Source organism: Eptesicus fuscus, chromosome 6 (assembly GCF_027574615.1).
Source record: "Eptesicus fuscus isolate TK198812 chromosome 6, DD_ASM_mEF_20220401, whole genome shotgun sequence".
Taxonomy (NCBI): domain Eukaryota; kingdom Metazoa; phylum Chordata; class Mammalia; order Chiroptera; family Vespertilionidae; genus Eptesicus; species Eptesicus fuscus.
In genome coordinates this window covers 15,984,053-15,997,601 of record NC_072478.1, presented here as the reverse complement: position 1 = coordinate 15,997,601, position 13,549 = coordinate 15,984,053, and the positions used below count along the sequence as shown (strand labels likewise).

The 13,549-nt window shown below is 50.0% G+C and overlaps 1 protein-coding gene across 2 annotated transcripts in view; it reads left to right on the top strand.

Moving 5' to 3' along the window:
* The first annotated feature begins 13,049 nt into the window (after nt 1–13,049).
* GATAD2A (GATA zinc finger domain containing 2A) overlaps nt 13,050–13,549 on the top strand; it is a 112,609-nt gene continuing 112,109 nt past the window's right edge. Inside the window, exon 1 of one of the 2 annotated variants that reach the window (XM_028132396.2) lies at nt 13,050–13,349. The gene's annotated coding sequence lies outside the window, so the exon portion shown is untranslated. The remainder of the gene's footprint in view (nt 13,350–13,549) is intronic. The other variant, XM_054717237.1, reaches the window with a different exon arrangement.

The window sequence follows — 13,549 nt, the reverse complement described above, 5'->3', positions numbered from 1 at the left end:
GTTCATCTTTCATCCATCAATGGGTGTTTGGCTGCTTCCCTCTTGTGGCAAATGTGAGTAGTGCTGCTGTGGGTCCCTGTACATTTTTGTTTAAACTTGTTTTCGATTCTCTTGGGTTGTGCAATGTTTGTTTGTTTTTTCCAATCCTCACCAAAGGATGTTTTGTTTATCGATTTGAGAGAGAGAAACATTGATGTGGGGGAGAAACATTGATTGACGGGATCAAACCCGCAACCTAGATATGTGTCCTGACTGGGAATTGAACCTGCAACCTTTTGGTACATGGAAGGATTCTCCAAGCAACTGAGCCATCCAGCCAGGGCTGTGCCATAGTTTTAACTTGCAGGGATGGTGCTGAACTCCCACCTCTGCTGCATCGAAGCCCTCCAGTCATTCCTGCACTCTGAGATGACGCCCAGGTGGCCTCAACTGCTTGCTCCCGGGGGCACATCTGAGGACTCCTTTGGGCCATGGTCCTGGGGCCAAACTGCTGGCCAGTGGATGTGTGGGTGATTCACCCTAGCACAGTAACCCTGCCATCCCCACCATTGAGATCTGGCTGCCTCTGCCCCGACCCTGCCAACCTGGCTCAGGCAGCTTCATCACTTGGGGTAGGCTCTGTCGGCTGGATGTCATTTCCTACCTGGGAGCCTCACAAGCCCTATGCAGGAAGTGTGTCCTGAGCTCAGTCAACCAGAACATTGTCATAAGCCCACAGTGGAACCGGCAGGCTGGTCCTGAGATGGCTGCTGTTACAAGCAGTGACCCTTGACACAGGAAGTCACCTTGGCCCTGGCCACCCAGGGACCTGGGAACTTCACCAACACATGGAAGTGAGTGACTTCCCCATAGAGAGCCTCCACAGTCATCTTACTCCCATTGTCCATGCAGTTTCAGGAACCCAGCACCTGAGAAGGTGTTTTTTTTTTTTTAATATATTTTATTGATTTTTTACAGAGAGGAAGAGAGAGGGATAGAGAGCCAGAAACATCGATGAGAGAGAAACATCGATCAGCTGCCTCTTGCACACCCCCTACTGGGGATGTGCCCGCAACCAAGGTACATGCCCCCGACCGGAATCGAACCTGGGACCCTTGAGTCCGCAGGCCGACGCTCTATCCACTGAGCCAAGCCGGCCTCGGCGAGAAGGTGTTTTGGTAGAAAGATTCCTAGTTGCCACCTCATGTCTCCCAGCAGACCTCGCAGACAACATCGCAGAGCCTGTTGCCAGCCAGGTCTGCTGACAGGAGCATGACTAAGTCTGGGCCCCCATCTGGGGGACGTATGTGAGGAACATCAGGCTGACATTCAGGGAAGGTCCTGAGGCAGGAGTTGCAAGAGGACGGTGAGAGGGAGCCAGACAGGAGAGGCCCACATGCCAAGAAACCTGCCTGTTGTGGCCAAGCAGTTGGGCTCAGGTGCGGGCAGCAGGACAGTGCCCTGGAATGCTGCTGAGGAAGCAGGACCTCTTCCAATTAACCAGTAGTTGCAGAGAAGTTTCCACAAAACACCAGATGTTGGTGAACAAGGAATAACTGCTGTGGTCGTAGAGTTTTGGGAACCTCTAGTAATTCCAAACAGGTTCCTTCTGGCAGGACTCGTCAGTACAAAGGGACACTTCAGAGAAGTCCTCGGTATCTGCAGGACACACTTGGGATGACAGGAGGTGGCCATGGGACTGGGAGGAGGACAGGAGTGGGCCTCACAGAGACCAGCAGGTAGCCAGAGCAGCTTGCTGAGCATCAAATGGCTAGGACGGGGATCATTATTCATCTTTGACACACATACAAACCCCAATCCTTAGAAATCTGCTGGTTACCCTGCCCATTCGTGGCCATCTCTGACACCCCTCCCTCAGCCCCAGTCATATCTCCTACCGGGATGTCGTCCAGCCTATTTCCTGAATAGTCTGAGAATATTCTGTGCTCCCTCCCACCTGTCCCCTGTCAGGGGTACTCGCCCTGTAACTGCTCAGCATCACCCGGAACGCCCCGGCCCAGGCCTGGCACATGGTGGGTGGGTCCATGGGGAAACCCAGGTTCAGCAGATGCCGCACGGACAACTGTCCAAGCTGCGTCAACACACCCAACCACTGTGGCCAGGCTGCCTCCAGAAATACGAACAGGACCCTGCTGTTTTGCAAGGGAACCTGGACCTCACTCACACCCCGAGCTGATAGGCTTCAGGGGGTCTGGAAATTGAAAATGTCCATAAAAGAGAGAAAAAAATAAAGACAATGTTCACGATATGTATTGGCTTCATCCCTTGGCCTCTTTGAGCTTTGGGTTTATATATCCCCACAAAGAAAGCTATTCAGTGAAAGACAGGTAGTCCTGCCTCTGTGGTCCAGTCTGTTTAACATCTGACATCACTTCCTTGATTTGAATCTCACCAGCCTCTTCTCCCAACACAACCCCAGTTAGCTCAGAGTTTGGACTGGTCACGGGAGGAGAGGTGCTGCTGGAGTGAGAGGGTGGGATGCCCACCCCACCTGGGACAAGGGAGCTGGACCCTGATGGCCATGGAAGCCCTACTATGCATCCCCATCCACCCACCCACTAGGAGGGGACTGCTATGGTCCCCAGGGAGGCAAAGAGGAGGAGGAGGAGGAGGAGGAGGAGGATTGCTGACAAATTTAAATGTTTATTTCACCCAAATTCATGCTCACGTGGTGAGATTATAATACAATTGGTTTGGCGAGGAAAGGAAAGGGTTTGTTTCTGTATGAATTTGATTTTCTCAGTACTTTGATATTTTTAACACCTTTTTAAAGGACCTGAAAATAGTTAAAGGGACTGTTACAGTGATGCTTCATGAAAAATACTATGGCTACTACAACCAATGTCATTTTAAAAAACATGACCTTTTTAATTTGTGGGAAACAGAACAGTGGCCCTTTGCCCCATCCCTGTCCTGTAGGCTGAGAAGCTCTCCGCAACACAGCTCTCTGGAGATGTGCCACTTTGTCAGTTGTGTGTTAGCTTTGTTCTATGTGTCATTTCTAACCCCTATCCCTACACTTAGTGTCTGTGCAATGTGGAGTTCAGACTCCACCTGCAGTTAGGTGTGCTGTGTCCAGAGCGAGTGTCTGTGTGGCCCTGAAGAGGTCCCGCTACAACACAGTTCTGAGCACAAATGCTCCCTAAAGGGTTAAGTACAAAACTGCTCACAAGTGTCATGGTGAACCGGAAGTGTATCTCCCACACTGTCTTCATCTGCTTGTTTCACCAGTTGCTGTCAGCGACCTGGCCTGCTCCAGCCTTGACCACCAGGGGGTGCAGGCAGTCCATGCAGTGTCCGCACCAGGGAGGGAGGGCAGGACATGGTCAGACCGCACTGTGACCAGACTGTCCTTATCTGCAGGGATGTGGGATGACCTGCATTTCAGGGCCCCTCAGTTCCTCACCTGTAACTTTTGGGGTAGGAGATGCAGGTCCTCAGGGTTCTCCAGGTGTCAGGGCTACACCATTTCCTCATTTACTCGTCAAATATATATATATATATATTTTAAATATATTTTATTGATTTTTTACAGAGAGGAAGGGGGAGGGATAGAGAGTTAGAAACATCGATGAGAGAGAAACATCAATCAGCCGCCTCCTGCACACCCCCCACTGCGGATGTGCCAGCAACCAAGGTACATGCCCTTGACCGGAATCGAACCCGGGACCCTTGAGTCCGCAGGCCTATGCTCTATCCACTGAGCCAAACCGGTTAGGGCACTCGTCAAATATTTATCTGGCACCTAGGGAGTGCTAGGGACACAACAGGAACCACATCAAAGTCCCTGCCCTCAGGGAGTGGACAGTCTACCAGGAGCCGGACAATGGGCCTCACATAGGAGTGAGCACTGTAGGAGGGATAACCAAGGGGCGTGTGGGAGATGTGGTGACAGGACAGAGTGGAAACTTCCCCTGGCCAGGCTGCAGAGCCTGATGTTTCAAACATCTGCTACATGGCCACCAAGATGGGTTTCTGAGGAATGCTGTGCCCACTTCTTCAAGGCCAACTATCTGAGCCTGGGGCTGCCAGCACTATGTGGGACTGAATGGTGGCAGAGGCATGGGTCAGATAGTGATAGTGATAAAGACAGGGTTGCTGACCCACCTATAACATGGAATTCAATAGCAGGTACCCAGAGACCAGGGCATTTCTGACAGTGGTCAGGGCAGTGGCTCAACTTGGCCCCAACTACAAACCAGATGCCTCAGAGCCAGATGCCCAAGCCAAGGGCCCATAATTCCCTGCCCAGCAGCCACCAGGCTGCTTCCTGAGCCACCTCATCCCCAGGAAAGGGGCCTTCATCTCCAGAGGAAGTTTTTCCTGCCTCCGGAAAGTTCCTCTGTCCTCGGGCTGGGACAGAGGGAAGTCCCAGCTGGGCCACACCCAAACCCCTCTTTCACAGGATCTGTTTCTCTTTCAGCATCTAGTATTCCTCAGGCTGAAAGCCTTGACTTACTAGTAAGCAGATTATTTTTCAGGGATCATTTGTCCCTGCCTGGCTGTGTCTGGGAATGGCTCAGGCCACACCCAGGTTTGGCCTGGCTGTGGGTACTCCTATGTGCCTTGTCTATGAAGTGCAGGGCTGGGGTGAACTTTTCACAAAGACAGAGCCCATGGCTATGTCAGCTCAGCCCCCGTGACAGGACCAGTGGCCCATGGCCACATCATCCTCTCCAGAATCTTCCTTTGGAAGATTTACACCTTATCTGGTGCTCACAGTCAGAGAAGATGGGGGCAAGGGGGCACAAGTGCTGAACAGACTCCCATCCTGCTCTTAACTCTTTTGAAAAGGACCAGAAGCTAAGTCTGGATCTATGTCCATACAACATGACACACATCTTTGATGTGGGGGATGCCAAAGGCATTTTTTTTATCAATGCAGTGGGAGCATCTAACAAGAGTTGGGGCACCCAAAGAAATCACCAGTTCAAGGTCACAATGTGGGGCCGAAGTGGATTTTTGAAGCTGGTTCATCTCTCTCTCCCAAACCTTGCTAGACTCTGATCTTCACATTTGGCCAATTCCTCCAAAGGCACCAGGCTTTGGGGTCCTGTGAAGGGGATTATTCAAACCCAGGCTGACTCTTAGCAGTGGCTCAGCACATGGAAGAAGCTCTGACACTCTGAGATATACTTACACTAAAGGAGTATTTCAAATCTAACTGGGTGCCCTGCGCTTTCATTTGCTAAGTCTAGCCACCCCTAGGGGCTGAAAAACATTGAATAAAGGAATGTTTTTATTTCATTCCTACGTTCCCACATTGTGACCTTGAACTGGTGATTTCTTTGGGTGCCCCAACTCTTGTTAGATGCTCCCACTGCATTGATAAAAAAATGCATTTGGCATCCCCCACATCAAAGATGTGTGTCATGTTGTGTGGACATAGATCCAGACTTAGGAATGAAATCAGAGAGCTGGAAGATTACTGAGTCCAAACAAGACTCAGGGAAAACAGAGCTCACAGAATTTTGCAGCACGCTTACCTCTTCTTCCCCTCAGAATAAAATCCCACCTCCTCCCAGGCCCCTATGTCAGTTGGCTCTGTGCTCACAGCCACCTCAGGACTGTAGTATCAGCTGTCTCCTTTGCCCAGAATGCTCATCCTCAGGCTGAGTCCTCGCTAAGATTCAGGTCTCTCCTCAAATCTACCTTTCCACAAACCTCCAATATCTGTCCCTGGCTGGAGGTCTCCTGGTCATAGTGTCACACCCTGAGGCTACTCTTTTTTGTCACCATCAGTTGAAATCACCTTGTTCACTTTCCTGGCAGTCTGTCCCCCAACCTTGACTTTTTAAAAAACAGAGAGAGAAAGATAGAAACTTCAATGAGAGAGAAACATTATTGATTGGCTGCCTCCAGCATGCCCCCTTCTGGGGATCGAGCCTGCAACCTGGGCCCATGTGCCCTGACCAAGAATCAAACCATGACCGCCTGGTTCATAGGTCGATGCTCAACCACTGAGCCACACCAGCCGGGCCCCCCCTTGACTTGTTTACCACAGCATCCAGGATGTAAACACAGGCCTCTGAATAGCCATGGGTGACAGTTCCAAATGGGGAACCTGGGCCTTTGCACCCAACCTGCAACTAAGTTGCAACCTCCTGGCTCTCACCTGGAGCAAAGGAAAGGTTTCCAGACGAGAAGGTCCTAGTGACTCCTGCACTAATAAGATCAGTTAGTCTCTAATTGTTTTCTTTAGTCCGAACTCAAGGATATTTTTCCATTGATTTTTAGAGAGAGTGGAAGAGAGAGGGAAAGAGAAAAGTATCAATGTGAGAGGAACACATCAATTGGTTGCCTCCTGCACAGGGCCTGGGCTGAGGAGGAGCTTGCAACCAAGGTATTTGCCCTTGACCAGAATCAAACTCAAGACCCTTCTGTCTGTAGGCCCATGCTCTATCCACTGAGCCAAACCGGTTAGGGCCAGTTAGTCTCTAGATGTGGGCAAAAGGTGATGGCCTTTCATAACCCTTGACATGTGGAAATACCCCTGACCCAAGGATCCTAGGACCTTTCTCCTTTTTAGGCCCCAAGGAAGGGTGGACCACAACATGGGGCTGCAGATGCTCAGTTCTCAGGAGTAGTCTAGAGACTGGAACCAAATCCCAAAGGACAGTCCTGAGTCACTGATTGAGGGTGTTGCCCCCATCTGTAGTAAGGATTGCCCTATCAGAACACTTGCTTTCCATTTAAAATATCAGAGCAGCCGAAACCGGTTTGGCTCAGTGGATAGAGCGTCGGCCTGCGGACTGAAGGGTCCTAGGTTCGATTCCGGTCAAGGGTATGTACCTTGGTTGCGGGCACATCCCCGGTAGGGGGTGTGCAGGAGGCAGCTGGTCGATGTTTCTAGCTCTCTATCCCTCTCCCTTCCTCTCTGTAAAAAATCAATAAAATATATATTAAAATAAATAAATAAATAAATAAATAAATAAATAAATAAAATAAAATATCAGAGCAGCCCTAGCCAATTTGGCTCAGTGTATAGAGCGTCGGCCTGCAGACTGAAGGTTTGATTCTGGGCAAGGACACATGCCCTGAGTTCGGGCTCCATCCACGGTAGGGGGAGTGCAGGAGGCAGCCAATCAATGAATCTCTCTCATCATTGATGTTTCTATCTCTCTCCCTCTCCCTTTCCTCTCTGAAATCAATAAAATAAAACAATAAAATAAAATGAAAATAAAAAATCAGAGCATGTGTACTGTGCCTCTAGGTATGCACAAAATCAAAGTGGATCTCTGTGTGTGGAATAGAACCATTCTGGATAGACATGCAAGAGAGAGACTAGTGACAGCAGCTGCCTGTGGGTGAAGGGGTTAGGGGGGGAGGGGCCTGAGGATCAGGGTGAGAGAGAGATGCTTCTTCCTTGGTGCCTTTAGCCATTGCTCTACCCCATAGTGCCTTGCCGTTGTTAGGGACCCATTAAATATTTGCAGAATACATAAATATACAGTCATCCCTCAGTCTCACAGGAAATTGGTTCCAGGACCTCCATGGATACCAAAATCCAAGGATGCTTATATAAAATGGTATAGTATTTGCATACAATCTACACATATCCTCCCATATACTTTAAAACATGCATTTTCCAATATACTGTAAATCATGTTTAGACTATTTACAATACCTAATACAATGTAAATGCTATGTAAATAGTTATTATACTGTATTGTTTAGGGAATAATGACAAGAAAAAAAGTATGTACATGTTCAGTACATACTACATGTCAGCAACAATGTAATTTTATTTTATTTATTTAATCATCACCCAAGGTTATGTTTATTTTCAGGGAGAGAGAGAGAAACAGACATTGATGTGAGAGAGAAACATCATCAGTTGCCCTGACTGGGGATTGAACAGGCAACAATGTAACTTTAAAAGAAAATATTCTTATTGATTTCAGAGAGGAAGGGAGAGGGAGAGAAAGAAACATCAATGATGAGAATCATGGATCAGCCGCCTCCTGCACGCCACCTACTGGGGATCAAGCCTGCAACCCAGGCATGTGCCCTTGACTGGAATCGAACAGGGGACCCTTCAGTCCGCCACTGAGCCAAATCAGCTAGGGCAAAAGAAAATATTTTTGATCGGCAGTTGGTTGAATCTGAGGATATGGAACCTTCAGATACCAACTATAGAAATGAATGAGTAAACTCTCTCAAGGTTGCTTGTCCAAAAGAATAAATAAAATGGAGGCACTAGGTATTTTCTTTCACTCCAGGCCACCCTCTCAGTGCTCACCCTGCCGCCCACAGGGGAGGAAGAAGGGAGAATCTGTGCTGACCAAATAGTATTCTATACTTTCTATGTGTCTGGGGGAAAGTCTCTCGCTCCTGCCTCTCTTGTCTATGCTTCAGTAGCAATCCAGGAGAAAATTATCATAAAGAGGACCAAAGCCTTGGTGAACAGATGTGTTGGAGGCCGAGCAGCAGCAAGGACAAGCCTGGCCCAGTCTGGGTGGCAGGCAAAGGTAGGGAGCCTGGAGGCCTCAACATAGAAACAGACTCTGACTTTTTACCACCCTTTCCCTGAGAGAACCAAGGCCATTTCAACCTAAATGAATTATGTAGCCCAAGAATCTTCATTTATTTATTTTTGTTAATCCTCACCCAAGCATATTTTTTCCATTGATTTTTCTTAGAGAGAGTGGAAGGGAAGGGGAGAGACAGAGAGAGAGAGAGAAACAGCAATGTGAGAGAGACACACCGACTGGCTGCCTCCTACCCGCACCCCTGACCTGGGCCAGGGATCGAACCTGCAACCGAGGTATGTGCCCTTGACTGGAATTGAACCCATGGCCCTTCAGTCTGCAGGCCAACGCTCTAACCACTGAGCAAACAGGCTAGGGCTAGTCTAAGAATCTTAGGAGGCAATGATGGGAGGGGCACTTTGCTATGTGCACTTGAACTGCCGCTGTCATTGAGTGACACCAGAGGGCTTTAACTTTGTGCTTAGTACCCTTCCCTAGTATTAACTAGCTTTCATTTTTCATTGTCAGCGGGCATTCTTCCTTGTCTAAGACTACAACACCAACAGGAGGTCTCTGCAGGCTGGGACCCATCATGCCCTCATTTTTCTACCATTGAGGCCCTGCCTTCCTTGCTGCCTGTGTAGTCAGTCACCTGGCTCAGCGCCCATTTTCCTATTTGATTGTGAATGTCACTTAGCCAGTTTGCCCACATGATTTCTCAGACCCATGAAGGGACACGCCTTGTTAGGAGAGATGCAATCATTGCTACCACTGTGGAAAGGAAAGCCCATCCTTGGTGTGGGTCATGTTTTTTTTATGTCAGAAGCTGTGCTCATGTCATCCATTTTGGTGGGGCTTTTCACTTGTCCTGACAAATGCTCATTTGCCTTGGATTCTTTTTATCTTTTAATATATTTTTATTGATTTCAGAGAGAAAGGGAGAGGGAGAGAGAGAGAGAGAAACATAAATGGTGAGAGAGAATCATTGATCAGCTGTCTCCTGCATGCCCCCCACTGGGGACTGAGCCTTAACCTGGGCATATGCCCTGACCGGGAATTGAACCATGACCTCCTGGTTCATAGGTCAATGCTCAAGCACTGAGCTATGCCGGCTGGCCTGCCTTGGATTCTTTGAGGATACAATTTTCCAGTCAAATGGGACACTTGCTTATGCTTAGGATTCCAGACTTGATGGACATACCTTAATCCAACATCTCTGCCTCCAGGTCATACCTTTCTCTAGAGAATCAAAGAAATTCTGTGCATTCCTGAAACAAAAAGGTAAGACGTAGTTATAGGTCCTGACATTTCCAGGGATCAGTCTGGAAATTACACAGGATAACCCTGAAATAACCTCAATTCATTTGCAATTCCCCTTTGACCAAGTTAATTTAGATGGTCTTGACCTGGGTCAGGGCCCCCACTTATCCTTTTCTCTTGAGTTTGGAAACTCTATTAGACCGATTTCCAGAACCTTCCTACAGCTTGCCTGAGAGATAAGACACAGGGAGTTTTAGGTTCTCAACAAGGCTCTGCTTTGCACAAGGACTCAAGGGCACAGGTCCCCCTTTGCCCCTTTCCTGCACATAGGTTCGAAGTGAGATTAAGATAGTGCAAGCTTAGGATCCAGCCATAGCCCTAACCGGTTTGGCTCAGTGGATAGAGCGTCGGCCTGCGGACTCAAGGATCCCAGGTTTAATTCAGGTCAAGGGCATGTACCTTGGTTGCTGGGCACATCCCCAGTAGGGGGGTGTGCAGGAGGCAGCTGATCGATGTTTCTCTCTCATCAATGTTTCTAACTCTCTCTCCCTCTCCCTTCCTCTCTGTAAAAAATATAAAAAAAAAACATATTAAAAAAAAAAAAAAGGATCCAGCCATAAAGTTTTAGTAGTGGGATAGGAACAAGTCATCTTGTCGTCTGGACTTCTCAGTTTCTCATGTATAAAGTGAAGGGGTTGGACAATGAGCTGCTCTTTGATCCAAGTTCAATTCAATAACTATACAAGCACTGAGGTATTACTTAAATGAATAAGGCTGGATTCATGTTCTCAGAAAGCATCCTGGTTAGTGACTGGAATGAAAGAAGAAGCTCCTGAGGCCTTCTGTGCACCAGGCATGGTGCAATGCACTTTATGCTCACAATCCTTATTGCAACCTTTGGAGACTGGTATTCTTCTTCCCTCTGATATGGTTGAGGAAAGTTACTGGCCTAGCTAGAGAGTGGCAGATGTGGGTTTGACCCCAGGTCTGTCAGCCACCAAAGGTCAAGGGTTTATTGTCCACCCAGGCTGTCTCAGACACTTGCAGAAGGTGATGCTACACCAAAGGTGCAAACAAGGTGCTTTGGAAACATGCTACCTTCATGTTTTCAGTAACTTCCTTCCCTAGCCAAGGACTCTTGTCAGTCTTGCCACTGGGTCTAGGCTCAACTCACGCAGGGAGGCAGGCCTCACAGGGCTCCCTGCCAACCTCCCAGCCCAGTAACTCTCAGATTTTATTCTTTACTTTTCTTACAGGAATGTCAGCCCACTTGTAACAATAACAATAATCCTTTCCACACTAATACATTGCTTCAAGGTTTACAAAGCACGTTCACATTCATTATCTCATTTAATCACTTCCTCCTCTCCATTCCTACATTTTCTGGGTATCTCTTTAGTGTAACATTCTGCCTTGCCTAACAGGCCTCTTTTCCTCTGTTGTAGTCACCTGGGCTCACAAGTTCTGTCCTATAATTCAGGTATCTCAGTATCTTGCACACTTCTGTGCAAAAAGGGGGAGTGATAAAAGTTTGCCATATTAAATCCTCACAGTGTTGTGGGTCTTTGTCCTTTTCTTCTTTTTTTGGAAAAATTTTTAAATTTTTTTTCTATTGTGGGTCTTTTTCATTGCTGACATCTTCGCCCCTTCAATTCAATGGACAGTTGGTTCCCTAAGGGCGAAGCTGGATTCTCTGGGGGTGAGGGGGAATCAGGCAAGGAGTTCAGACCAACCGGGAGAAGACAGAGGTGAAGGCCTCTAACACCTGGTAGGCATGGCACTGAGCAACTAATTGGTTTTGTCTGGGGGTTGGTGGAAAGCAAAACTGCTTCTCGGGAGGGCCCCACCCAGTAGAGGAAACTGGAAGACAGGGGACAGAACCAGGAAGGGCCACAGATTTGATCCTTGGGGAAGAGTAGACAGCTGCACAGAAAAACTCCCCTCAAAAAAAGGGGAAAGAGGGCTAAGTGGGTAGTTTTTCCAAAAAGGAAGTATAAGTCCCCACAACTTTCTAGGGAAGCGGATTCAAATGGTCACAATATTTAGGAAAAATGGAACCTTTCCTGAAACAGACACTGCTTAGAAAAAACTCAGGGAGCACAACTTCATGGCATTTCTTTAGTAAAAGGAGTGAGGAGGCATCCATCTGTAATTCTGCTGTGTAGAGGATGGGTGCTTGAGGTTCCAAATTTCTCCTGTTTTGGGGGAGGGTCACACAAGATAGAAACTTACCGTTATCTTCAAATAGAAGGCCAGGGGCAAAAAGCCCCCACTGCTCTTCAGACAATGGAGGAAGAGGACCAGTGGCCCCCAATAATGCCCAGAAGAGGCAGGGTATGCTCTCCAAGTACTACTTGGGACAGGCAGTGAATTTAGGGACCTGAATTATCCAAATTCTTTTTAGTAAAGGGGGCAGGAGCCCGAGGCCCCTCAAGTTTTCTTAGAAAAGAGAGCTGGGGTTTCGAATCTACAAAATCAGCCCTATCCTGGCAATTCTCCTGAGAAAAACTGGCAGGGCAAGAACTTCCAAGTTTCTGTTCAGAAGAGGAGCCACGGGCAAGGTTTTTGAAGCTTCTCCTCAGAACTGGGGCCAGGCAAAGAATCCCGAAGATTCTCCTCAGAACAGGGGCTAGGGCAAGAATCCCCAAAGATTCTCCTCGGAAGAGGGTCGGACCCACAAGTCTGGTCAGAAAAGAGCACTGGGGGAATGAATCCATCCTGGAGAACAAGGCGGGGCCACAGCTCGCCCAGTCTCCTCAGAGCGCGCCTTACGCGACCCCGCCCACCACCGGTTCCTCGCCTGCCCGGCCGGCCCAGGCTGCCTCCGGTGCATTGTGGGTGGGGCGCCCCTGCTGAGCACTGCAGGGAACCCCCTGCCCAGTCAGTTGTTGGCCGCCCCGCAGCCCAGTCGAACCGCCTTCCAGGGTCCGAGCGAGCCGGCTACGGATTGACGCGTCTCCCAGGCCCTGCCCTTCCCGGTGCCCGCCCCTAAGCCTAAGCCCCGCCCTCACAGGTCTCTGACTGGTCCTGAGGCCCGCTCTACTTTACCATTGGCAGGCCACCTGTCAGTTACTCTGTGCCACCTCCTTGAGCCCGCCCAGGCCGCCGGCGCAATCCCGAGAGCGAGCCGGCCCGCGCGCTCATTGGCCACCGGTCGCTGTCCGTCGTGAGGCTGGACACGCCCTCTGTGGGGCGCGGATCCCTGGAGCCCCGCCCGGACCTCATTGGCCTGCGGCGCCGCCACTCGGCTAGACGCGTCTCAACCCGGAAGTGTGCGAGGCGAAATCTGCCTAGCAACCGGGGAAGCCGGGCTGCGAAGCGGGCAATTTCAGTGTGAGAGAGAGCGGCGAGACCGAGCCGCGGCTCCGAGCGCGGCGCGGCGGCTCCTCCCGCCCGGGGTCAGCGCCCCAGCGCGCGCACGCGCACCCCCGCCGCCCGAGCGCGCCTCGCGTCGCCCGCGCAGTCGGTCGGTCCTCCGTCCGTCGTCCTGTCGCTGCTGCCACCGCGGACCCACCTGAGGGAGCTGCCGCTGCGGGACCCGAGCGGACTGGATCTGACTCCGCAGCCCGAGGCCGCCCGGGACCTAGCAGCCGCCTGTGGGGGCGCCGAGCAACTTCGGTGAGTGAGGGGCCAGCGCCGCTGGTGGCGGGTCCCCGGCTTCCGGTGCCCCGGGCTTCTCTGGGGCTTCCGCTTCTGCGAGGGGACCGCCTCCAGTGTGTGTACCTTCTTGTCTGAGGGGCTCGCTTCTGTGAAGGAATCCCCTACTTCTGTAGGGGACCTCCGCCTCTCCCAGGGATTCTCCTTCTCTGAGGGACCTC